Raw genomic sequence first — 25,090 nt, 5'->3', positions numbered from 1 at the left:
CTTAGGTTTTGATGTAGTAACTGGGAGCAAAGATACCTTACATGTAAATATTTTTTTGTAAGTTTATTTAAAGTTTATAAGTAGAAGATAGTTTTCGTTTAGAAAGTTCTCATGATTGCTTTCTTTCCATTAATACCTACCTGGCGCGGCTTAGCACAACTTGCGTTCTCGCGCGCGAATCCATACACATCAAACGCGACTTCAAGTATCGACTCGCGGGCGAGTGCGCAAGTTTTGATAGAACCCTGGTTTTATAATAATAGTGTCTCAGAAAAAGATTTTAAGAGCTCAGTAACTTCCAGTGTTTAGGTACCTATCGTTGTTGACGGTGTTTTAAATCATTACCTAAGACTAAACATTAATTAATAAAACTGGTAAATAGATGTGGGTGCATTAAATATAAAAACGTAAAGTGGCTATAATCAGAGGACGAAAAAAAGAGATGGCGGGACGAAATTTTGCAGCGGCTCAAGAATCAAACCGTGAACTGTAGAAAGGAAGGGGAGGCCTTCATTAAATATAAAACTAATGGCTATAATCAAGAAAATAAAAAGCACAGAAACCAAAGCTTCGTTTCTCATTAAGCAGCCCATAAATCCCAAGGTATCACATGACATCTAAGAAAAAGCGATAGAAATATTTCTCTAATGAGAAAAGCACCGCGTTACACTTCGACACATGAAATAATGACTCTAGAGCACGCTTAACACGTGTTGACGGAAAGGCGTGCCAAGTTTTTCTCGGAAGCTAATCAATAATGTGAAGGGGTGAATGGGACTGCGTTATGTAACTGCAATCTAGCGATACTGGGTATACATTGGGAAAATTGGATTTCAAAGAATGAATATTAGAATCGGTTGTTGAATGTCCTTCGTTCATCAGGTAGGTACCTAATTGTACCTAGTTGTATGTATAAAATTAATATAAATTAAGGATGAGGAATGAACAAGATTTTGCATAATACGTGATAATTGCTACGCATAATTGTAGCATAAATTCGCTCGATTCTAAAATTACTTCCTAGGTACATATGTATTTCTTTCTTTGTAAAATATTCTATATACATGCTTGTAAATACAGAATAGTTGGGGCTATAAAGAATTTTTTTTTGTTGATACAGGCATGTATGTCGGTATTTTTTTATACGGAAAGTAAAGGACAGGTGGCGATCTGAAATAACTTTTACAATAAATATATTATGCAATACAGAAAATATTTTTGTACCTAATGTACCTATTAGGTATTCCTAAAACAGATCCGCACTCAAACATATTTTTTAACTTTGATGCTTATTTCAATAGTGCATAATACGGTCCAAATGAGAAGTACGCAAGTGCTAACAGCATTTGCACACGCTACCTATTGTTCATTATCGGCGAATGCGAAAAATCTGTTGCTTGCTTTTTACTCTTGTGCCCAGGGAAATGTATCTAGCTTGTTGAACGCCTGAAACGGTCTGTAGAAATAAAATATAAAATAAGAAATAAATAGTAGCAGATAATATATGTGAAGAACGTTTTTTTTATGCGGTCTATGAGAATTTAGAGTTTGCCTCTTTTTATCCACATTGTTTTTAGACTTTTGGAGAAGTGAAGAACTGTTAGGTACTGTCTTTAGTTATTTATCCAAAATATTATTCTTGTTTCTAATCTACTATAAGTTCTACTTTTTTTAAACAATTATAAAATAGACTTTGTGAAATAGGTAATAACCCATATGTTTTTTAGTTTTTCGCCTTACATTTTATATTTTTGATTTATAGGTGTTATGTAGGTACTTACCAGTTAAAAATGATTCTTAAAAATAAAATAAACTGGTGATATTGTTACTTGTACTTAGAAATGCAGAACTATAATTACCTATTGCACATTTGAATCATCATGACAATGAGATATTTCTTTAAGGTGAACCTACTTAAGCTACATAAATGCCAAGAATGTCATGAATTATTCCTTTTCTCAGTATTTCCTTTGAGTCTATAGTCTCAGTGTTTTTTATATCTTTATCAAGTACATAAATAGGGGACTAAATAAACACTTTTTTAGTAAATATTTATAGTGTAGGTACTATAATGTCTAAGTAAACGTCATCTAAATTTGAACTTACAATGGTTTGTTAAGAATTTATAATATTGTTATTGAATTTATTTCTTATTGCTAGCACATATAAATAAATATTTGCTTACATAATATAATCCCTGCTTAGGTAGGTACTTGTATAGTTACATATGATAATAAAAAGATAAAGAACATTGTCTGTAAACAATAAACGTGAGGTATTTATTAATGTTTAAACCCTATTTAGATTAAATTTAGTAGAATTTAGTAGAGATTCTGGGTCCTGGTGATGCAAATTGGAACATCTAATAGGAAATTTTGATCGCCGGACAAACTAATAAAATAATAAATGATTTTACGTAGTTACATTTCTGATAATAATATTAATGACAATACTTACCTACTCGTGTTAATTGCGAATAGAGTAGCCCACCTCTTGTGAAGTTTAGACCTGAGATTAACCTGTGTATCCCTCGATAGCGAACTTTGACAATATCCCTGACGTTTCCCGGCCCGTAATGCCCGGCCGGGAAATTTGCATTTTGCAGCCGTGATAAGTGCCCGGATTACACGGGATTCCCGAACAGCCTCTGTTTGTTCTGAAATAAAGGGATGTTAAACTTTTTTCATGGTAATTTGGGTCACCTTCGCGAGAAACGATCGTTGTAAATTTGTTTAAGTAGGCTTAGGTCCGGCCCGTTTGTACAAATTAGAATGTTTAACATGTGCTTAGCTAATTTCTGGACGGATTTACAGCTTTGTTTGTGTTTGGATTCCGTGTGCTCCCGTTTTAAAATTGATTTATTTATACTAACAGTCATTTTAATAAAAAAGGGCTTGCTTTTATTTTATTTTTACAAATTAAAACTTCTAAATGGGAAGCAATATTTTTCATAAAACCTAACGGTAAACCAGCATAATATAAATATTTAAAAAAAGTACCTAAATAAGTACGTCCACCGGAACTCCATCGTAAGTCGCCGGGGGTATTTTTCCATCGCATGATTAATGTAAGCCACCACAAACGCAGTCCCGGCTTACTTCCAAAATTTCCACACTAAATCTTGGCTTTCGTTTCGCTTCTTTTGCCCCAAGAACTTGGCAGCGTATTTTATCTGTGTAATGCAAGCGCTGCACTGTATAAATAGTTAGCATCTCCACTGTTCTAGCGCGGAAGCGCTTAACGAATGCTTTTCAGCGGGTTTGTTTAAATGTTTATTGTTATTTAAATTACGTAAGGACATGTTTAAATGACAAAATATCTCTTAAAATTACGGCTACATACATATTTATATTTAACGTACCTACCCTATAATGATACACAAAGCCTAACCAGAATATAACTACGCGCCATGTTACGGAATTTAATTAGAACATTTTTTTTTCATACTAAACTGAACTGTCCCCCATGTACTTATATATTACTGGTCAGTCTTTACCTACTATTTTACTACTTACGCCTAGTGGTGGGTAGGTAGATATTACTCTTTCCTAGAACTGCTATAGAAGCACCTGAGCAGTTTTTTTGTTTTTGAACTTAATTGAATTACCAACAAGCAAGGAATAATAACAAGATTATGTTGGTATTTATTCAACGCATAGAGTATGATATAAATACGTATGACCTTTACTGAATACCTACACCTAATTTACGCCACTTAAAATTTACACCAACATTCTTCAGAATATAAATACAATAATATATGTCGTTCTATTTAAGATTCCCAGTGCTATTACGTGCAAGTTGTCCAAGTCTAAGTTCTACAATATCGCGTCGAGTGCTCGCAAAGTTTTATCTGCACCTTTGATTTCAGCCCGTCTTGAATAAAATGTGCTGCTAATAAAAACTTTTGAATGAAATGGGGGGTTGAATGTTTTCCTTTTAGTTGAAACGGTTGCATTGCTGCCGTGAATGCAAGTGTTTTGAAAGGCAAAACATGATATTTGTTTTATTTTGCTAAAGATAAAATAGAAATCAAAACTTGTTATAATATTTAATTCCTTCTACCTTGTAGTTCTTCTAGTTTCTTCCTATTTTTATCGACACAAAAATAAAAATAAAACCTTATAATGTGACAGTATGTATGCAGAAAACATTTATAAATTTTATTTGCTTACTGTATTACTTAAAGCGTTACACAAGAGACATTTTTCAATTTAATAGCCTGTAAAATCGGCGAAGAGGCGGATTTGACATCACGCATGCGCCGTCGGCGCCGTCCGTGCGACTTTGCATTCAAGTTCAGTTTTATATCTTAAAAGGGGCTTATAAATATTTTATTTCTTTAATATTTGGTTTAAATAATTTCTTTGTATTGTAACAATTTAATTTGGCTACATTTCAGAGTAAAATAAGCTTTTGTTTTCATAAATTAGGAACCAAACATGGCGGCTTTGCTTAGCCTAATGTATCTATATTTTTGATTTTTGAATTTTATGTGCATAACTTAATCAAACCTACTAGGTTTTAACGTTTTTCTAAAATTTTACACTGTACATAGTGAGGCAAAATACATACTAAATACTAGATTTAGAGAATCATTGTGCCTGGAACTGAGTACCACTAGGTTCTCAGAGATGTTATCTTCTGATAAGAAGTAAAATAGAATAATTAAAAAAAAACTAGGTAATGATACCCTAAATAGCAACATTTAACGTGTATAGAGATTATTATTCTAATTTTATCAACAATATATTAATAAACAAAACCAAACAACTAGTTATAAAAATAACCTCAAACATGTAGAACAAATAAATAACTATATTTAAAATTTTAAGACGAAACAATAATCTAATGTCTTCTGATTTATACATAATTTAAGGGAAGATTTAAAATAAAATATTAAAAAATATCGAATATATTTCTAAAATAAAGCATCCCACTATCCGAACTTAGCTTGGGCTCTTTCGAGCGGCGTCCTTTCAATAACATTACCGTTTTATCACCAATTTCGCCAAAAAATGCCAAAATTTTTATAACCAGAACCAAAACACACACCTACGCACTGATTTCACTCAAAAAATATACGGAAAACATTTAAAAATAAGGAAAAATCACGCAAAACAATACCGAAAACATAGCGTCGCTACTTTTGCATTGGTTCAACCAGGTGGCGGTTCTGTCGTTGTTCTCAATATGGCGATGGCCCGGCGCGCGCTGATTGGCTAGCGCTCGTCTGCCGTGAAGTTGCCTCGGAGGGCACGAGCGAGATAAATTTATGTGATGTTTTGGCGCCGATGAAAGACGGAAGATGTGTTGTTAGGAAATACATTCGTATGCCGTCGGCGTTCGGACCGGTTTCGTCAGAGGCGTTTACGTAGTGCGTATGTGTTTGTGAGTTTGTATATGCGAGGCGAGGGCAGGTAGCGCTTAGCCATTTATACTGATGGATTGAAACTGTTCTTTTTGTAAATTTTCTAATTTATGTTTTAATTTTTACTGAGTATTATTATGAATACTAATGACTGTTTTGTTTTGTTTTAGGTAAGAATTGTTTATTTGTAAAGTTGGTAAAGTACCCCGTCCCTATATCGGTAAGTAATGTAAGTATTAGGTATCTCAATATTTACTTGTCACTTGAAGGACTAAGATTTTACGTTATTTATAGGGGAAAAACTTGAATGTCTATTATTCGTTAAATAATAGGGTTTAATCAATGTTTTAATCGTTAAATATGTAGAATATCTAAATTATCCATTTCAAAATCCACAATTCTATAAAATCAGAAAATATCAGAAATAGAATGCATGTAAGTAAGGAGTACCTAGTAAAATGCTTCCAGTAGACACATTACATTACGCTTGTTAACATTCTCATATTTCCGTATATTTTCACTAAGCGTAGACGAAAACGAATATAAAACAAATAGAATGGATACTTGGATATATTCTAAAGCTAGGACCACACCCGCCAATCGTGAACCGGAGAGCGGAGGCAACAATATGTCTACGCGAAAACGGTCAAGCACGATCGCGGATATTAAATAAATGTTCCGTTCTAAATTAAATATTGAGATATTTTTTCAGTGTCCAAGCCGGGAATCAGCCAGCCTAACGCTACCAAATCTTTTTTAGAATAAGATGAATTTAATTTAATATTTTTATGTTGAATTAGAATTGTCTGCGTAGGCGTAGAAAAGCAGGGTGCCAGAATATTGTGGTGTGGTGCAAATAACACATAACTCCCCTCTGTTCCCTTGGGTGTAATAAGAGACCACTAAGCATTTGTCGTTAAATGGCTTTATTGTAAATTTTGGTTGGTAAATATCTACTGCTTAGTAGATATACATATATGTATTTCTATGAGGTACAGTACATGCACCTAGTCATTTCATATTAAAATGTGTAGGTACTAGATAAATGTTAACAGTGAAAGGCCGCTTCTAAATCCAATAGTGAAGTAAATCCAATAATGGGGGTGATTGCACAAAAGATCCCGATGGGTCTAAGTGTATCCGTAAGGGCCCCCGCAGATTCAAGATAAGATAAATCCAATAATACATATTTTAGTCAGTGTAAAGGAAGTTAAATTACCTACTGAGATACCTATTCTATGATCATCATATAATGATTTATTGATAGGACGTAAACTATGCTAGTGAACTGCAAACGAGTAATTAACGCTATCCCAACTAGCAACTCCAACGATAATGATACCTAAGCCTTCCGTTCAAGCCGCTCTCCACCGAACCCTGAAACTGAATAAGCACGGCTCTACGCAAGCCCAATGGGCTAAGATAAATTTATTTTGTCGTGTAACTAGCAATAAATATGCTAATTCGGCATATAACGTCCGTATGTCGCCGATGCTGAAAGAGTGAAAAAGATATCACAAAATTGCACTGCGTATTGCTAGCTCTTTTCCGTCAAACTGCCAGACGAGGCAAACTTCACCCTGTTACTTTATAGGCAGGGTCGTATTTTTTTCGATTAGTTTCGAAGAGTTACAGCCTTGTTGTATGTTGGGTAGTTTTATCGACCTACGGCAACTACTAACCCAATAAATTTTGGTGTTTCGCTCAGTGAATCCGCTCGCTGAACGAATGCATCGTCCCAGATTCGGATATACGTATGGCATTTGACTGAAAACGATTTATGCATTGTACCTAGTCATGGCCCGTCTAATGGAAAGGGACAATATTGGTGTACATGGGTTTTATTTGAATAAAACCTTTACAAAGAATTGAAGTAGGACACTCAGTTATTTCTGGTTTAAAATGGTATGTCTGCACAGAACTTTACGGAAAAAATATGAAATGAAATCAATATGTGGGTATAAGTTCTTGACAAATGCACTCTTCATTACAAAATGACGTAGGTATGGTAGTACAGATACCAAAATTGTTCTCACCTTCATTTAAAATATCTAAATTAAATGATGTTCACTATAAAAAGATAAAAAATAACGTTACTTCGACAGACCTCTGAATTGAACAATAAATTTATATTAGAACTTAATCTGCAAAATGAACGTTGGTATTTAAAATAATTGATGAGCAAACCTTAATTAACTTGTAGCTCAGCGCTCCAAGGCCCCGAAAGAAGCCATCTGCATTTTGATATTCAAATTATTTTCCAAACGTGTTCTCGTCCGACTATATGAAGACATTAACAAAATCATTGCATCACGCTCGCTCCTGCGCACGGGAAATAAGAGAGAACAGTAACCCTTCACTTTGAATTCCTAAAGGGGAATAACAAACGGACCCACATGGACCCAATAAAGCGAACAAAAAAAATCACATCACAAAAGTTTGCCTAAACTAACCTCGTTAAGAGATTTCTGGATAAAGAAATACCGTTTTTAGTAGCGTCATGATGGTCCGACCGATCGGATAGCTTGTCTGTGCAGTAACTGAGTTTTTTGAAGTGCAATGTCTTAGTTTTTTAGATCCTATTAGGAACGGGCGGCAAAAAGTGTAAAGAGAGAGTTTGTTTTGTTGCAGTTGGACAAAACGTCATTGTTGGGGAGAAAGTTGGGATTGTTAAAAAAGGGATTTGCACCTTTGCAAGCCTATTTAAGTATTGTGTTAACTTACCTTTAGTTGCTTTATAAACGTGCGTTAGTGAAGTGATCTGCATTTTTAGCGCAAGCTCCATATTTAGATACCTAGGTAAGTTATAGGTACCATATATTGCTGGTAATATCATATAATGCTCTTGTCTAATAGGTACGTAGGTAGGTCTACGTGCTTACATGGACTGTCGGTGAGAAAAAGAACGAAGAAAGAAGTACTTGACTTAGGATTTTTTTTCATGGAGGTAGGCGTTACAGTTATTACCTACCTACCTACTACTATTTACAGGTTTTCTCCGTGATGGTGTAACCAGTTATCCGACCAAACTGTAAGCTGTAGAATTTCGGGTCAAAAACCTAATATTCAGGTAGGTCCATAAATAAGCTCGCGATAAGGCAACACAGGCTGCCGGATGATGAAAGCGAATTGTCTCCGGAAAAATTAATATGGACGTCACCCGTTTGAAAATTTAATCTCACAGCCGTGTAGGGAGCACCGGTACAAATTAACTGTGTTAGCGAATTTTTTTATTGACTTATTGTTTTGCGCAATTTTGTCCAGGAATTTAGGTACGAGGACTCAAATGTGGAGTTTTGACTTAGTGGGCAAATATTTGTAATAGATAAAATGTCTCTATTGTTATTTTTGCGTTTCAACTACATATGTCGTTATTTTGTTTCATGGCTAATCTTGAACTGATTGCGCAGTTTGTAGGAGTGTGTTAGGTATTTAAATATATAATTTACACAGGATTTTTACACCTCCAAATTACTTTAATCTTGATTTTAGTACGTTATATGTCATCCTGTTTAATATCTATTAACAAATTGGGTTTATTCAATTTAATTGATACAAACAGGTATTACATTCTCGATTGTCTCTTTCTTGTGCCTCAACCGTGTGTGGTTTAATTTACATAGAGATGTAACCTCAAAAGTGTCAGCTTAATCCAACACAGTCCATTATCTAGTGGTCCAAGAACAACAGGCCGTATTGGACGTCTTTACGCACATGCAGACAATGGGCACGCTTAATTAAACTAGCGGAGCGAGGCGAAACGTAAGCGTTAAATTTATATCCCTGCAGTAAAGTGCGCGGCGGGCGCGCGGCGTAAGTCGCAAGCGATGCCCCGCGCGGCCATCCTGATGCCTCGGGAGGCAAGCGCTCAAAGCGACGCTTTCTAACGTTAGTTGACGTACGACATACGGCTGATAAAAACAAATGTATGTTTGACAGTCACAGTCTAGGATGCCTTCTTAGCGAAATCGTCTGGAGCAGTATTTTTACGGCTGTGAAACAAATGTACGGCGATTCGTCATATTCTTCTTAGCGAAATGGCCTAGAGAAAGTGGAGAATTATGTTTAGACGTTTGGGTAGGTTAGGTCATATTCTTGTATTGGAGGTCAAAACTCATTTTGGGTTTCCGCGTCGAGCAGTTGTTAGTAGTAGGTTATATTGACACAAAAAAGCGTTCTAATGCCAATCAAGATATGCATTTTTAATCTTTAAACAGCTGAAGAAAACAGGGTAAGGAAAAACGTTTACAACAGGGTTAGGCCAATATTATCAGGCTATATTTTAGGCTCCAAAAATATCAAGTACTAGGTAGGTAGTTAAACAAGAAAAAAACGCTCCCCGCCTTTGAATTACAACATGTAGTTTTCGCTGTAGAAAAACTTGCCTTAGTTCAACGCAGGGTATTATATACAATTATAATTAACAGTTCCTTTACTGGAGAAAAATATATACAAGTATTTAATTAGAATTGTTAACATTGGTACCTATACGGTTACAAGCAAGTATACAAGTTTTAATCACATTATTCTTCAGTAGGTAAGTACTACTTTCGTCTTGAACTTGGCATGTCAACATCAATACATAATATATTTTGTTGGGTACCTATATTATATACTTACTATAGGGGCTCTAGTTTCCTGAAAAGTATTGAATTTTCATAATACAGTAAAACCTGGTTAAGTGGGACCTGGATAAGTGAGAAACCTCTTTAGTTGGGACCCAAGGTGTGGTCCGACACTTTCGCACCGATTTACCTCTATTAGTGAGACAAAACAAACCTCTTGTTAGATTAGCCTTTTCGATTTTATAGTCACATTTCCCTCTATTAGTGAGACAGAGTGTGTATTTTACCTCTGTTACTGACTATATTTGAAATGTATATGAACTTAATTGTTTGTTAAGAATTTTATAGGAATTTACCTCCTGTATCTGAGATACAGTCAATCTATGACCTCTGTAACTTGGACTTCATTGAAAATCGACTTCCATATTTTTAATAATTCTTAGCCTATCTTTAAATTACGCGATTAATCCTTTTTGTGTTCAGATGAGTTTAAGGGTTTTCTTGGTTATTTTAAGTAATTAAAACTAAAATATCGATAATTTACATAAAAATATTAAAAAAAATACTTTCATAATATACATATATGTATAAGTTTTAAGACACAATGACGTTAGAGTCTTATATTTTATTTAAAGACAAGGCTTATTTACCTTTTATTTTAAGTAGTATGCAACTAATAATAACTATATATACATTTTTTGTATAGTTTGATTAAACTTTTATATAATAGCCCATATTTTCTATCGCGCATTCTATGCGTTTTCCGCGTGAATTCTGCTATTTAGGTACTTAATTTGTCCCTTTACTTGTTCATTTCATCATCCAATTGTTGACATAAGAAAATCTTATCTTTTATTATTCTTTTCAACACAAATATGCAGACTTAACTATAGTGTACGCTTATCTTAGCAATTATCTCATTGAAGTTTACCGCTATTTTTCCACTCCATTGATTTTTCTTTATTGATCGGTGATTTTTTCTCGCGCGGTAGCAATGATATTACTAGCTACAATAAGTATGTAGCTGTGGTTTATTAACGGTTTAATAACATAGCTATACCTATTTATATCAGTTTATTTAACACTAGTAGCCAACAACGCGTGTAACGTTGTTAGTTACCTGTATGAGATAGAAAGCACTATTCGACATGACAACCCTTGAATGAAATGAAATCATATTTTTTAAATAGCTCTTGACATGCTTTAGAAAAGTTTTACCCAGCCTTTCCAAATTTTAAGTACCAATTGTGAAGAAAACATTTTATTCAAAGATAGCTAGATAAAAAAAATAGGTGCGAAATTGAAAAACAAATCAATGAAAAATTGCCATGAAATGGTCTGATATCTGCACTATGCTGGCATGACGACTTAAATGATTTCCCAATTTATCCTTTAACCGTCTGGTTTAAAAGTTGAATCAATTGCAAATAGGTTCCCTTAAAACTGTATAACTAGAATAAGTACATTCACTTTTAATATAGACCTGAACCAAGCAGCATTGTTTTCTCTCCGATACCTGCCCAAGACCCTCGACCCCCAGACACGTGGCAACATTAATGTACATCAGAATAAAGTAACTTTACTAAAAATCTTTTCACTACACATACAATCTTTTATAGAAATACTTTACATCAGAAACTTAAAAAAAAATCGGTCGTATTCAGCACGAGTAGGTACCTTTTCTTTTTGTCGTCGAAATATACTTAGTTAAAATGCTTCCTTAAACCAATCACTGGTCCCATAATGTCCTTAATAAAACCCCTGTAAATTTTCACGCTAAATAATCTAAATATCCCAAACTATGTTCGAATACTCATCAGTTTATTAATCCCAGAGGACCAGTGGCCAGTTCAAGTTTACCATCTTGATTTCCCTACAGCCAAATTTGAAAGCAAATAAACATACAATACTAGGGAATGGCTATGTAAGTATGAGTATGTATATGTAAGTATGTGTTATTGTTTCTAATGCAATTCGGACTGTCTTAATTGGATTCCTAGATTTGCATATTGAAAGCAATTTCAAATGATAAAATAATTCTAGCTTTTCTCTAAAGCATTCTTATCGTTTAAAAAGAAATTGTTTATCAGATGGGTCCACTAAACACACAAATATTATTTGCGTTACCTTTGTAAACTAGGTAAATCAGTGCTTTAATATGTAATTTGCAAGTAAAAAAATATAGTATTGGAGTAAACAAATATACGTAAGTACCTAATAGGTATTTATTACTGTAGGTACAGTCGAGTTCATAAATATGTGTACATTTTTTTGCCTTATTGCATCGAGTTAAGGTGAAGAAATGTACACATATTTATGAACTCGACTGTACTTAACTAAATTTATGAGTTGTTCTTTATTGAGCTATTTAAAATTCAGATCAGAATTCTTCTATTTAAGATATTTGGTCTTACTGACAATTTTTCACAGAAATTACCCATAAGATTTGTCATTTATTAGATAGGGCTACATACCTAAATACGCAATAGACATTTCTGCTGCTGCCATTTGTGTCTGTTATCTTTATTTAAAACAGAGGCATACCCGAAGATATAAGATCGTTTTTATTATAGTTAGAATCTTTCTAACCATGCTACAATAACGATTGAAATGTCCGCCAAAGAAAATCGTGGCCAATTCCACATCCCCATATGTTTTCTTATATTTTAATTCCGCTTTAAATTGGACACACGCTAACCAAACGTGCCGTTCTTAGACAAAAGGTTCCACTCAATCGCTTAAACACAAGGACATACTAACAGATTATTCGTACATAGTTGCTATCGAATTCCCTCCTTATGGTAAGCGACAATGGGATACCTTATATTTGAGAATGCCACAAATGCCGGTAGATCCTTCCATTCTCCCCTCCTTAATTAAGTCCATACTGGGTATAGGTAACAATGGGCTAGCGATGCGAGCCAAGATATTCAAATATGTCTACGCCGGTATTATATCGCTATTTATTTTATCGGAATACGATTTCAGGCAAAGTTAAATTGGACTGTGACAATTGTTTTATAAGGTGCTGGGTCTTTATAAGATTTCAGCCTGATTTGCAGATATTTAAATGAATACTGTTTACTTTAAGGGGTGGGATCAAATACAAGACTTGACCACGCTTACTTTGCATTAAGAACGGAAGCATATATCCCTAAGCAGTAGGTACTTGGCATGAAAACAGCGTTTCCTGGCAAACGAACTATTTATAGAAATAACCTAACCACAAAATTAAAATTTTGAAAAAACCCCCGACTGCGACATAGTAGACCGATTTGATAGTTGATGATGAAACATACCTACTAAGAACACTCCCGACTAACTCAGCTTTCAGACAAAAAATACTAAATCTAAATCGGTTTATCCGTTCGGGAGCTACGATGCCACAGACAGACAAACAGACAGACAGACAAACACACAGACAGACACGTTAAACTTATAACACCCCTTCGTTTTTGGGTCGGGGGTTAAAAATAGAAATCACAAGGTAGTTTAGGTCCCTTTATGAGATTTTTACCTTCCCAAAAAAATATAAACCTGCAGTTACTCGAAAAGGAATACATTCATTTGTCAGTATGAGAACTGAACGTGCTGAATTATGTATCATGAGAACATACTTCAAGGGTGTCATGTCCATACAGTATGGTCATTCTTTACATTAGTTTTCGGAGTCAACATTCGTTAAAAACGCCTTATTTTTTAACACCTGTCACCACATCATTATTTCCGCCCAATAAGGTAATATAGAAATCACCAAGTTATTCTATCTCCTTGTTAAGTTTCCGTTACCTTATTGAACCCCGGACGCTGGGCGCAGCTATTTTTTACTGAGCTCGAAATAGTAAGCTTTTAAAATTTTAAATTATGGACTACCGAAGTGCGGAGGACTGTTAAGGAAACGGACTGATAATTGAAAACACTCTATGTTTGACGCGTGTATGTTGTATGAGATACAGTTTTGAGATAACGCTTAAAAGGGAGACTTTTAAGTCAATCTACGGACAACAAAAATCATATTTTTATTGGTTGGCATTATTTTACTTAAGTACCTCCTTAACTATAAATTCAAAACATAGGTACCTAATTAGAAAAAAACACAGATAATTAAAACTTACATTTATTAAATCGATTAAAGTAATTATAAAAAATAAGTTCCCAAGCATAAAATACCTATATCTTTACGTAGCCTTCATATAGATTGTCACTTTAAAAAAGTACGAAATAGTGGGTATGTAGTAGTACTTATCCATACTAATATTATAAATGGGACGCGATTTTTTAAGTGGAGACAGTTAAAGGGATGGAGAGTGACATAGGTTACTTTTTGTCTCTTTCTAACGCGAGCGAAGCCGCGGGCAAAAGCTAGTTAAATTATATATGTATGTACTTATTTGTTGACTATAAGTACATATTTACATAAGTTATGCTATATAATACCTATGTATTTTATACACATACATGTAGGTTGCTGATAATATTTTACACGTATCAGCCTGGTACCTATTTGTTATTCAGTTGGTAGTTACTGTGGCCAATCTAAAAGCGATCGCTTTAACATGACCCGTTTAAAATAGCGACAATCTGCTGTCAAGCCAAACCAAACTATACCGGCTTGTCATAAAGTGCTTATTTACTATAAAATGTAATAAAACAATATCAACCTACCCCTAGCCGGTTCATGTTTCGTGGAAGTAACTGAGGGATATAATAACTTGCCTAGGTCCTAGAATGCCAAAGGTTTGCTATTAATATAGAAATGTGACTACGTGAGTAGACCTCGGCAATTAAGCTGGCTAGATAAAGTGGCCAAGCTACTGATATGATCGTTTCGACAGCCTTTCAAGTTTAAGAAATTACCACATGTTTCATAAAACTTACCGATAAAATATATGAAACAATAGTTTGGAAGTTTACTCAAACTTATACAATAAAGTAGCACGTTAAAATGTAATGAATGTATCATTAATTTATAAAGTTGTGAATAAATGATAAATAAAAGTAGGTATTGATTTATTTTTACTGATACATACAATCCTGTTTAAAAAACTTAATAAAATAAAAGTAAGTAGGTATTTGTACAGTTGTATAGTATATAACATAACTAACACATATACACTATAAAAATTTATCACCATCATCATGTCAGCCCTTTGTATTGTATTGTAGAACGGGCGATTTTCCGCAACTCGACGTCTAGCGCCTATTTTGCGTGATAAGAGGGAGGGGTTGGCTAGTCCTGCCATCCCAACTCCTCGAGAAATCCTACCAGACCCTTGATGTTGAGTAGGACCTCGGGGAGGTCTCTCGGAGATCCGAGATATTTTGCCCTGTATGGAGCCACCCCGCTGCACTCCAGCACCACGTGAGCAGCTGTTTCCTCTGTCTCCATGCACCCTCGGCACAGGGGACTGTCCGTAGCACCTGTTATGAAAAGATGTTTGTTAAATAGTCCATGACCTGTTATGACACTGGTTACCATTCTCAGACGGACCTTCCCTAGTTGAAGGAGCGTTCTTGTGAGTTTTCCACTGATGCTGGGCATGGCCATTTTCGCTTGCCTGCATCCAGTCTGGTTTAGCCAGTGTGCTGTGTGTAGTTTCCCTGTATATGATAGTAGCATTGAGCGTACCTTGCTGAATGGTATCGGGAGAATTGGTTCTGGGCCAATGGCCCCCGCACTCGACCCCTGCCTGGCTAGCTCGTCTGCAGCATCATTACCTCGGGATCCGCTGTGTCCCTTGATCCATTGTAGGATGATCTCGTTTTTATGACTTACCTCCATTAGTCGTTTATGGCATTCGTGTATGAGTTTGGATGTAATTAAATGGCTCCTTAAAGCCATAAGGACTGCTCTACTGTCAGAGAGTATGCGGATGGAGGATCCTACTACCTTCCTTGCAGTTATGGCAGCTGCCGCGTTAATGATGCCCATGCACTCAGCTTGGAAGACCGAGTTGTGAGCTCCTAGCGGAGTGGTAATCGACATGTTCAGGTCTTCTGAGAAGGTCCCAGAGCCCGACCCGTTGTCCGTTTTCGACCCATCTGTGAAGATTCTAAGCTCCTTGGGATTGAGCCCTTCGTAGTTGTCGTCCTCGTATAATTGTATCTTGTACCTTTTATCGAAGATGACATGTTTTTGAATTCGATCCGTACCTGACCTGAGGATTGGGAATTCGTCGTATACTTTTTCCAGGCATTTTGTGTGAAGAACTCCTGTGTTAGACCAGATGTTGAGTGTATTTAACCTTACCGCTGATAAGCTTGCTTCCTGCTGTATGTGCAGGTATAGCGGTGGAAGGCCCAACATGACCTCCATGGCTGCCGTCGGAGTAGACTTCGTGCAGCCAGTGGTAGCCGCACATGCGAGCCTTTGGAGTCTTTGTAGTTTGTCTCGCACGTTGCCTAGGTTTGTTCTTGGCCACCAGACCAGAGCACCGTAGCAGAGCATTGGCCGGACTATCGTCTTGTAGAGCCAGAGGGTGATTTTCGGGTTGAGTCCCCATCTCTTACCGATCATCCTTCTGCATTGCCAGAAGACGACTGCCGCCTTGTCTATTCGTTTGTTGATGTGGTTGTTCCAGCTGAGTTTGCTGTCGAGGGTTAGACCTAAGTACTTTACCTCTTCTGTTAGATTTAGCTCAGCTTGGAAAAGTTTTGGTTTGGTAAAGTTGCCAAGAGACCTTTTGTTAGTAAACATTACCATTTCTGTTTTAGTGGGGTTGACTGATAGGTCGAATTCTCGGCACCAGCGTTCCACAATTCGAAGCGCTGACTGAGTGAGATCAGATGTCAGCCCTTTATCGCCCGAGCATATTAGGCCTCTCTTCTAGTACGCCACGCCATGTACCATCCAGTCCTGAGCTAGTACCATCCAGTTGTGACTCGCCAATTTGTTGACGACATCAGCAAATATATCTATAGGTATCTACTAGATAAATATCAGGGGGCCGATTTTTGAGTCTCACTGTCACTAAAATCCCGGTTGAAAACGGTGAATTGCCTATTATTTTCAGTGACAATTTTCTAAATTCGAACGCCGTGAGACTCAAAAATCGGCCCCCAGGTACGTTTGCTTTTTTGATCCGCCAAAATTTAAGGCTATCTGAAACCTTTATTTCTATCATTCGCAAAGTCTAATAATTGATAATACGTGAACTTAACTTAAACCTAACTAATAAAAAGTTTCGCAGCGTGTGATGCATTTGCTAAATATAAAAAATATATAAACGTTACACGACTCTTGATTAATACTTTAAAGGAAACTTGTAGCGAACTAGGCGGTCGGCAATAATGCCTTGTATAGCTGCCACGTATCATGGAAAATATCTACAGCGGAGATCATTTGTTACTACAACGCTTTCCAAATGAACGATGAGTTTTAGATATGCCATCCTTTTCGTAAGTATTTACACCTTTTATGTATAAAAATCATTAGGCATTATTTTTAGTTTGCTGTAAATAGTGATTTATGTGTTGTGAATGGAATACTGAATAAGGTATGTTTCTTCTACGTCTAAGCCTTCTTGAGCTTACCGTGGGCCTCAGTCAATCTGTGTAAGAATGTCCTATAATATTTATTTATTATTTATTTATTTATTCTACGTAGGGAGCAAATCAAATTATTTTATTAAATATTTTTTTATTTGTTTTTTTGTCAGCCGCGATAGCTGGAGACTTCTAGCGGGTTCGATTCCCGGCTTCGCCACCAGAGAGCTTGATCGCTTTTTCTTTAGTTTGTGGTATGTATCTATTTCAATTTATTTTTCTTCTATTAATAACATCTTAAATAGGTATAGTATAGGTAATAGGTATGACAGAAAAAAAAAACGTAAACATAGTCTTACACTAAGCTATCACACATAAAAATTACCTTTTACGTATTCGGAAAATAAATTATTTGTCCATAGGCCATCATGAAATCTATTATCACGATAATCTAAGTTCCTACTTTCAAATCTAACCCACGATCTCGAAAGGTTAGGAATGTCAATAAAATACACACGGAATCGCCAGCAAGTAAACCAATATTTGAATTTCCACGTCTATAAGTATAAAATAGAAAGGCCTTTAGCAGGTGACCTGATCGGGCAAAGAAGTACTCCAGTTTTACATATGGCCGAGGTAAAAGTACGATACTCTCAGGGCTCGCCGCATAAATTGGCCCGTTCGTGATGCAGCACCTCGTTGAATATGTATAGGTGCGCTCCCTTCCGTACTTCTCATTTTACTAATAGATTTCTCTCTGATTAAATTTGTATACGTTTTATTCATACGAGGCCACTATTGTTAGCTGCCGGCCACTTAAATCACCCGCTACGGCCTCGAGGATATTTTGTTTCGTTGCCTACGTTCAAATGTTTGTTTTACTTGCAAAAATACATGCCTTTACTGTGCTCTGCTCTGATAAATATTTAAGGGTTCTGTTTAATAGAAGAAGTTCTATCGACACGACTATCGCTTCGCCCTTTCGTTCCTTCATTAAAATAATGGCCTTATGAAAAGGAGTTCTATGCTTGCGCTCTGCACTCAAAACAAACACGTGAGCTGAGATTGTCTAAATATTGACAATATGATAATATATTGCTTATTTCTATTCATCTTTCAATATAATAAAATATCTAGAAGCCGTAACCCTTTGGCATTTGGCGTATAGACGGACGCACGATGTATCAGATATTTATAATGGCTTTATTAAGACAGGCCATCGGAGAGCTCACGCCCGCTTATTATTATAATTTAGACGATTGCCCAAAGCCCCAGAGGTAGAATTAAGACATGATAATCTTGTATAGATGTACATCTATCGGTTTCCAATATTTATTAATTATTAAACGACTAATAGGTTCATTTCAACTTTTAGTGTTTTATTTTGCGTGCGTTAACAAAATACTGGTTATAAATGTTTTATAAACTTTTCGGTGTCGTGTGGTAGCGAAGTGTTTCATAATGGTGTAAAAAGTTTTCAACGCGCGCATTTGCATAGTGGCTTTGTCAAAAACGTTTCAAGCCCGCCGGTTAGTAAAGCATTTCTAGTAAGAAAGCTTGATAAGGTGGGGGCTACAAATCAAAGCAGTATTTGGTATGCAAAAATGCGAGTGAAGATGCCGTGACGAGCGGCCATGGCGGGGCCTTCATGTTTATAATGTGTTTATACTTTTTGTGAGTCCCCGTACACGTGAGCTTTCCACAGACGGCATAATGACGGTGAAATTAAATTACACTTACAGAACCCTTTTGACTAAGAGGGTACTTGAATAATTGGTTAATAGTTTAGAATTGGTGCTTAGATTTTGTGTTGCTCCCATGTACCTATGTTGATCATAAAAAAGTCTTAATGCTTAATCATTAATTAAACCTTAACGAAGTAGGTACCTAAAGCGACGCAACTCTCCGGAAACAGCCACTAATCTCATGAACCGAAATTTATGAACGCCTTACTTCATTTGAGACATTAAAAGTTTCCAACTCATAACGACATTTCTTACCTCTCATTATTAATTCAGAGTGCGTATATTGGAGTTGAAATTTGTAGGCGACGCTGAAAAAGTGTCAATTCATCATAGCAAAGCCTCGGGGTTCAGGCCGAAGTCCCCAATATAAATCTCACTTCCATACTTTTGCGTGGGGAAAACGGCTGCTTTATGAGATCCTTAAGGCTGTATGGATTTGGGAAAATATTTCCTCTTCGTGCTGGCCAAGTATTCTCTTTGCATGAGAGCGCGCGAGTCTAGTTTTCCCTCAACCAGTGTTACTCGATTCCGAGAGTCGTAGCAATTATGCGCGTTCAGAGACCATTCTTGCGCTGGATTTTATAAGCTTTCGATTTCAATACTTGCTAAGGGATTTTAATGACATTCCTGGCCCTCTACAAATGAAGGAACATTACGAACATTAGAATGTGTGAAAGGGCGTATAGGCGTTTTTATTGTTATGTGAGCAATTCGTTTAAAAGCAAGTGCTGGTACTACCTACATACGAAGTGCCTGTTTGCTAATATTTATTAAGAGAAAGGACTTTTCAATTGGGTTGTGCAATAAAAAGTCCAGAATCGCTAACCCTCTTTACATCTACCCATAAAATAATACGTAGGTAATATCTATTGATTATGTAAATATGTGATTCAAAATCCCTTGCTTTATCTAAAATATTGACCTTGTTTCTATGTATAAGATTGGTCTTTGGTAATCGCCTAATCTTGATTTATTATATCTTTATGTGAATACTACTTCTAATTGGCTAAAGCTGCGCATTCACGGACATGATGTTATTTTCTTCCTGTGTAAACCTATGTTCGAAATTAGAAAGTCAGTGGCCTGTCTTATCAAAAGTAATTATCTTAATTTTCCGTTGTTGACTTCTCAGTAAACTTTCATGGAAAATCCAACGTAAAAAGCTGTTACAAGAACACAACATTACAATAGTTGTGTCAATGAGCATAATGCATTCAAACTTAACCTAACCTAACAACAGCCTTAGTGACCCGAAAAGCAATCAACACTGGCTTCATAATCGTAATTGAAAGCTTAGGTATCCATTTAAATTCATACCTACCCACATAAAGAGCGCGTGCGAGAGGGCAGCGCCCGCGCATGGCGCGCCTCATTAGATCGAGCCCTCCCCTCCCCCACCGCCGGCGCGCGCACCCGTTTATCTACATGGCGACATTTCCATTGCTAGCGCGGAAAATAGACGTTTTAGGAGAGCGTATGCAACGCGCAGATGCTACCACTGATAATATTTATTGTGTGTTAATTTTATATCTTAGGATACCATCGCTGAAATAACAAATAGAGGCTACCGTAACAAAGCTTTAGAAGTGGGAGGTCTATGTAAAGAATTGGAATGGAATAATATTCTGTAATGTTAACGAGACACGTAAGTCAATGAAAACGTTTTATAGTGTCTGATAACTATTCACACATTCCTTCAAAACAATGTACGCAAAAAAGAGGGTTCACGAGATGATCTGCTGTTTGCACGCAATATTTCAAAGTTAGAAACGACTTGTTTATAATCGTATCCCTTAAACTCATATGACGTTTCACCCTGGCACGAGTCTGGGCTATATTAGGCCGTGGGTGATGTCGTGATTTGAATTGAATTAATTATGAGAAGTAGAAGAGCGCGTGAGCAAACTACTGCAAATGAAAACAACCCTGGAATACTAGTTCATCAGATACTGACGGTTTCCTGTCTTCCCTTTAGTTTAGACCCGAATTTATTAAGCTTACTTATTTGCTAAAATAATATATTTAGTATTGGTCAGACCTATAGACCTATTGTCCTAGTAGGTAGTTAATACATTAGTCTCAAATAAAAACTCGCGGTTATGATCCCTGCCACAATGAATTTTCGGCGGTGGAAGCTGCGCCTTATCTCCGCGCCGGGTTCAATAAACCAAGGAGGCGAGCGACTGAATCGCGAGAGCACGATTTATACGACACAATAACGCATACAGGTGTCGCGGAGCCCGGCGCCCCTTCAAATAGCCGCCGATGGGAACTAAATAGGAAAACGGCTCGTTAAACTCGAATATTGAAGCGTTAGACACGAGCGATCGCAGATAGCAGCGCTACACATCCCGGTCCCAATCACGATTTATTCCGCCTGTAAAAGGGCACCGGTAATGACGTAGGTACGGACCGTACGGATGCCTTTTTGTGGCATAATCGAAATCCAATTATTTCTGAAAGTAACTAAGATACCGGTCGGGAACACGAGTGGCGAGCCGTAAATCGAGTCGAAGCTTGCAGCGCGCTCCGAATATGAATTATTCTCGGTGATTGTTCTTGCGGCCGCGTCATGGTTCATACATGAAGCGAGAACTAGTTTTTCGGTGCGCCACACCAGTCGTAAATCAAAGCGATTTCGTAAAATTCTTGATTTCTACTCGCATTGTCGTTGGCTTTTTATTCGGCCACGAATTCTGTAGTTTTTCGACGGATTACATCTCCCGTTTCGAACCAGATTCGAGATACGAAGAACTCTCGTCTAAATCTTTTTAGATATTGTTTAACGCAAGAATATGAGTTCTGAACTTAGTTTTCAATAAGTAAATAATAAATATATATACATAAAAATGATAAATAAAGGCCAGGTTCTGGTGACAGAACCAGTTGTAACGGTAGTTGCTCCGACCAATTTAGGTACACATCGCCACTCAGTAATTATCATCACTTAACCAGATATTGGTTTTCGGAAAGCGTGTAGCCCCAAGTAGTCCGATAACCAAAAATTTCGCTCCGAAATTTGTTTGGGCGAAGGGTACTTTTTATCAATCGGTGGTCTCGCGAGCAGTAATTGGCCGGTTGGCGTGGCTATCATTCTGGGTTGCCATGCTCGGCCATTCGGGGAAACTCTTAATTGGTCCACCTTTTGTGACGTTCAATAACGCCGCTCGATAATAACATGGCCAATTATTAGCAGATCGTTGTTTTTAATTAGCTGTTTGGTTTTGGAATTATTTGATGGCTTGCGATGCTGTGTCAAGGCAGTTGTTGCTGCGTGCGTGACTGCGAAGCCAGTGGACAGTTCCCATAAGTTTTCCAGTGGGATGCAATCCCACTCAAGTCCTACTCTTTGGATACCTCGGTACAATTTACTACGTATATCTTACAGACATAACGCTCTCATAAATGGTATAATGATGTTTAATATTTTGCTTAAAATGCTACGATGCTAAACATAACGACTTGCAAAAATATTTATGTATTCATTATGCAGTTTCTAAATGTAATTCTAATTTGTTGCGATAAAGTACCTTCTTGATTAAAATTATAAACAGCTATGCTATAGTCCAGCGAATGCCAAGGCAGCCGCAGAACCGGCTGGCTTCTTCTTGGATTACAATTAAGTCCCTGAAGGTGACCGTGCTAAGTTCAACGAACAAAAAATAAGCATTCATCGGATACTAAACGAAAGCAGCCCGACTGAAATTCGGCACCGAAAAACCTCCAAAGCGATACTTATCAAGTGTTTGAAATGACACAACCGGATTCCACCCTTTGGACATGTGTTTTTTTCGTGCAAGGGAATAAAACTGACGAATTTCTCAATAAAAGAGGGATGTCCGGAGCGCCGTCACGTAGTGAGGGCTTTGGGTATTTGGAGCGGTGGAGTAAAAACTATTCAGGGGCCATTATTATGGCATTTTTGTCGTCTGACGGGGCGAGTGGTCGCGGCCATTACCGCGCGCCGGCGGAGGGGGCATCCCCCCTCCTCGGCCGCTCCCGCGCCATCCATCTCCGATATGCACATAAAGCGAACCGGACCCGTAACGCCGGACCCACATTCCCGTGCTCTTAAATTTATTTATCTCTTTATTAATTCACCACTTGAACTTTTAAGTTTTTTTTAGGAATCTGCAATTTACGTGGGATTTGAGCCAAGCACGCGCTGTGCCCTTTACACTTACCTGAAGATTGCTTTACAATACTTACGAGTCTTACGACAATATATGTAGTTTGCGGTGTTGGAATTGCCTCTACGATCATTGTGGTTTAAATAAGCGGTCATTTGCCATTACGCATTTGTAGATAATATAATGGAATACGCCAATGGCTTGTTTGTCGTTTAGGTAACAATTATGACTTCATTACCTCCGCTGCAGAACACATAAATATTGTATTTAAACCGTTTTAAAGGTGTTCATTAACCACCAATGGTTAGTTATCTTAATAACAGCTTCAGATACTTTTATCTCGATTCGTTAAAGTCCAGTTCATTTGTTAGTATAAGAACTTGAAATAAAATAAAAACGACTTCGATACGCAGGCTTTATCCAGTGCCCTAGTTGGATGGACATTAATATTACTATGTATACAGGATGTCTTCCGAAACGTGGTTAGAATAAAAAAAAACTCTATATTTTTCAGATTATAAACGTATGTACAAAGATTAGGTATGTTATATGATATAAATATCGATATTTTCATATAAGTGGACAGACAGAATTCTTTTCGCTGGTAAGATTGTTAAGAAGATAGGAATTCAAAGTATGTATACCTACTTAAAAACGACGCAATCCGTTGCATATATGTATAGTATATAAACGCGATGAATGTGTGACATTCCTCAACTTGCGCATAACTACTTGGCATTCAGTATTGTCAAACGTAAAATGATGATAATCATTTTATAAATAATTTATTTGCTAACTAAACATTTTTTGTCGAGTGATTACTGTCACATCAAAATTTTCCTTCAATATAATACAATAGAATCACGAAAGCTCATTTTGATCGGAATATTCGTAATCCCAATGTCGTCCTGTATAAAATTCAATTATATCACCTGTTCGGACAATGTGCACGTCGGTCGTAAACTGAGGGTGGGCAAACGTGCAACGATACCTTTAATGAAGTGTCTCGGACTAACTCGGTCTTTTAAAAGTGTCTCGGACTGACTCGGGCTTTATAAAGACTTGTCGGCGTTCTCATACGGACGACATGGACTTTACTTGTCGAACATGGATGTTGGAATCTTTAGGTTATTTCTTTGAGATGCCTATCTAAGCTCGTATGTGGTCTGTTGACGCATGATACAATTTGATGTAGATATAGCATGAGTAGGTATATCATCTGATTTATATGTAACTACTTAGTTAATGTCAGCAAATGTATTCACTGAACTGTGACGGAGAGTAATGTGCTTCAGCATCGTTTATTTATTTATGTATGTAACTTGTTCATAGTATTTTAAACATAATTCAGATAATTAGGTTAGATTAGATTATAATATATATGTAATGAACTATTCATAAGAGCTAATTACATTAGGCCTACATGAATAAAGATATTTTGAATTGAATTGAATTTAGTGTATTCTAAAGATTTTCTGAAACTTAAGTAGCCTGATTAGCTATACACGGTGTAACTTGAGGAAACCGAATAATTTTAACAGCGTATTCCTGACGTAGGGAACAAATCAAATTATTTTATTAAATATTTTTTGATTTGTTTTTTGATTTATTTATTTATATAAATTATTATTTATTTATAGCGTATTTCTGATCATATTAGAAGAGTAAAATGTCATATAAACTTTTTTGGATCTCGCCTACTTTCAGAGTTATAAAAGCACTAGCTTTTACCCGCGGCTTCGCCCGCGTAATAAAAGTATTCATTAAAATTTTCATTTGGATCCTTAGGTTTCT

At 36.5% G+C, this 25,090-nt stretch overlaps 1 protein-coding gene and 1 long non-coding RNA gene across 3 annotated transcripts in view; one reads left to right on the top strand and one right to left on the bottom strand.

Annotated features, from left to right (window-relative positions):
* Positions 1-3,145, bottom strand: part of LOC125236158 — a 76,618-nt gene extending 73,473 nt beyond the window's left edge. Inside the window, exons 1-2 of the long non-coding RNA XR_007178173.1 lie at positions 3,000-3,145; positions 2,458-2,656 (exon numbers count right to left, since the gene is read on the bottom strand). This is a non-coding gene — a long non-coding RNA (uncharacterized LOC125236158). The remainder of the gene's footprint in view (positions 1-2,457; positions 2,657-2,999) is intronic.
* The window catches only part of LOC125236137 (homeotic protein ultrabithorax), a 216,207-nt gene that overhangs the window by 104,867 nt on the left and 86,250 nt on the right, over positions 1-25,090 (top strand). The gene's annotated exons all lie outside the window — the stretch shown is intronic.

This window comes from Leguminivora glycinivorella, chromosome 2 (assembly GCF_023078275.1).
Source record: "Leguminivora glycinivorella isolate SPB_JAAS2020 chromosome 2, LegGlyc_1.1, whole genome shotgun sequence".
NCBI classification, from domain to species: domain Eukaryota; kingdom Metazoa; phylum Arthropoda; class Insecta; order Lepidoptera; family Tortricidae; genus Leguminivora; species Leguminivora glycinivorella.
Note: the sequence above shows the minus strand (reverse complement) of the source record. Positions and strands in the feature narration are given on the sequence as shown.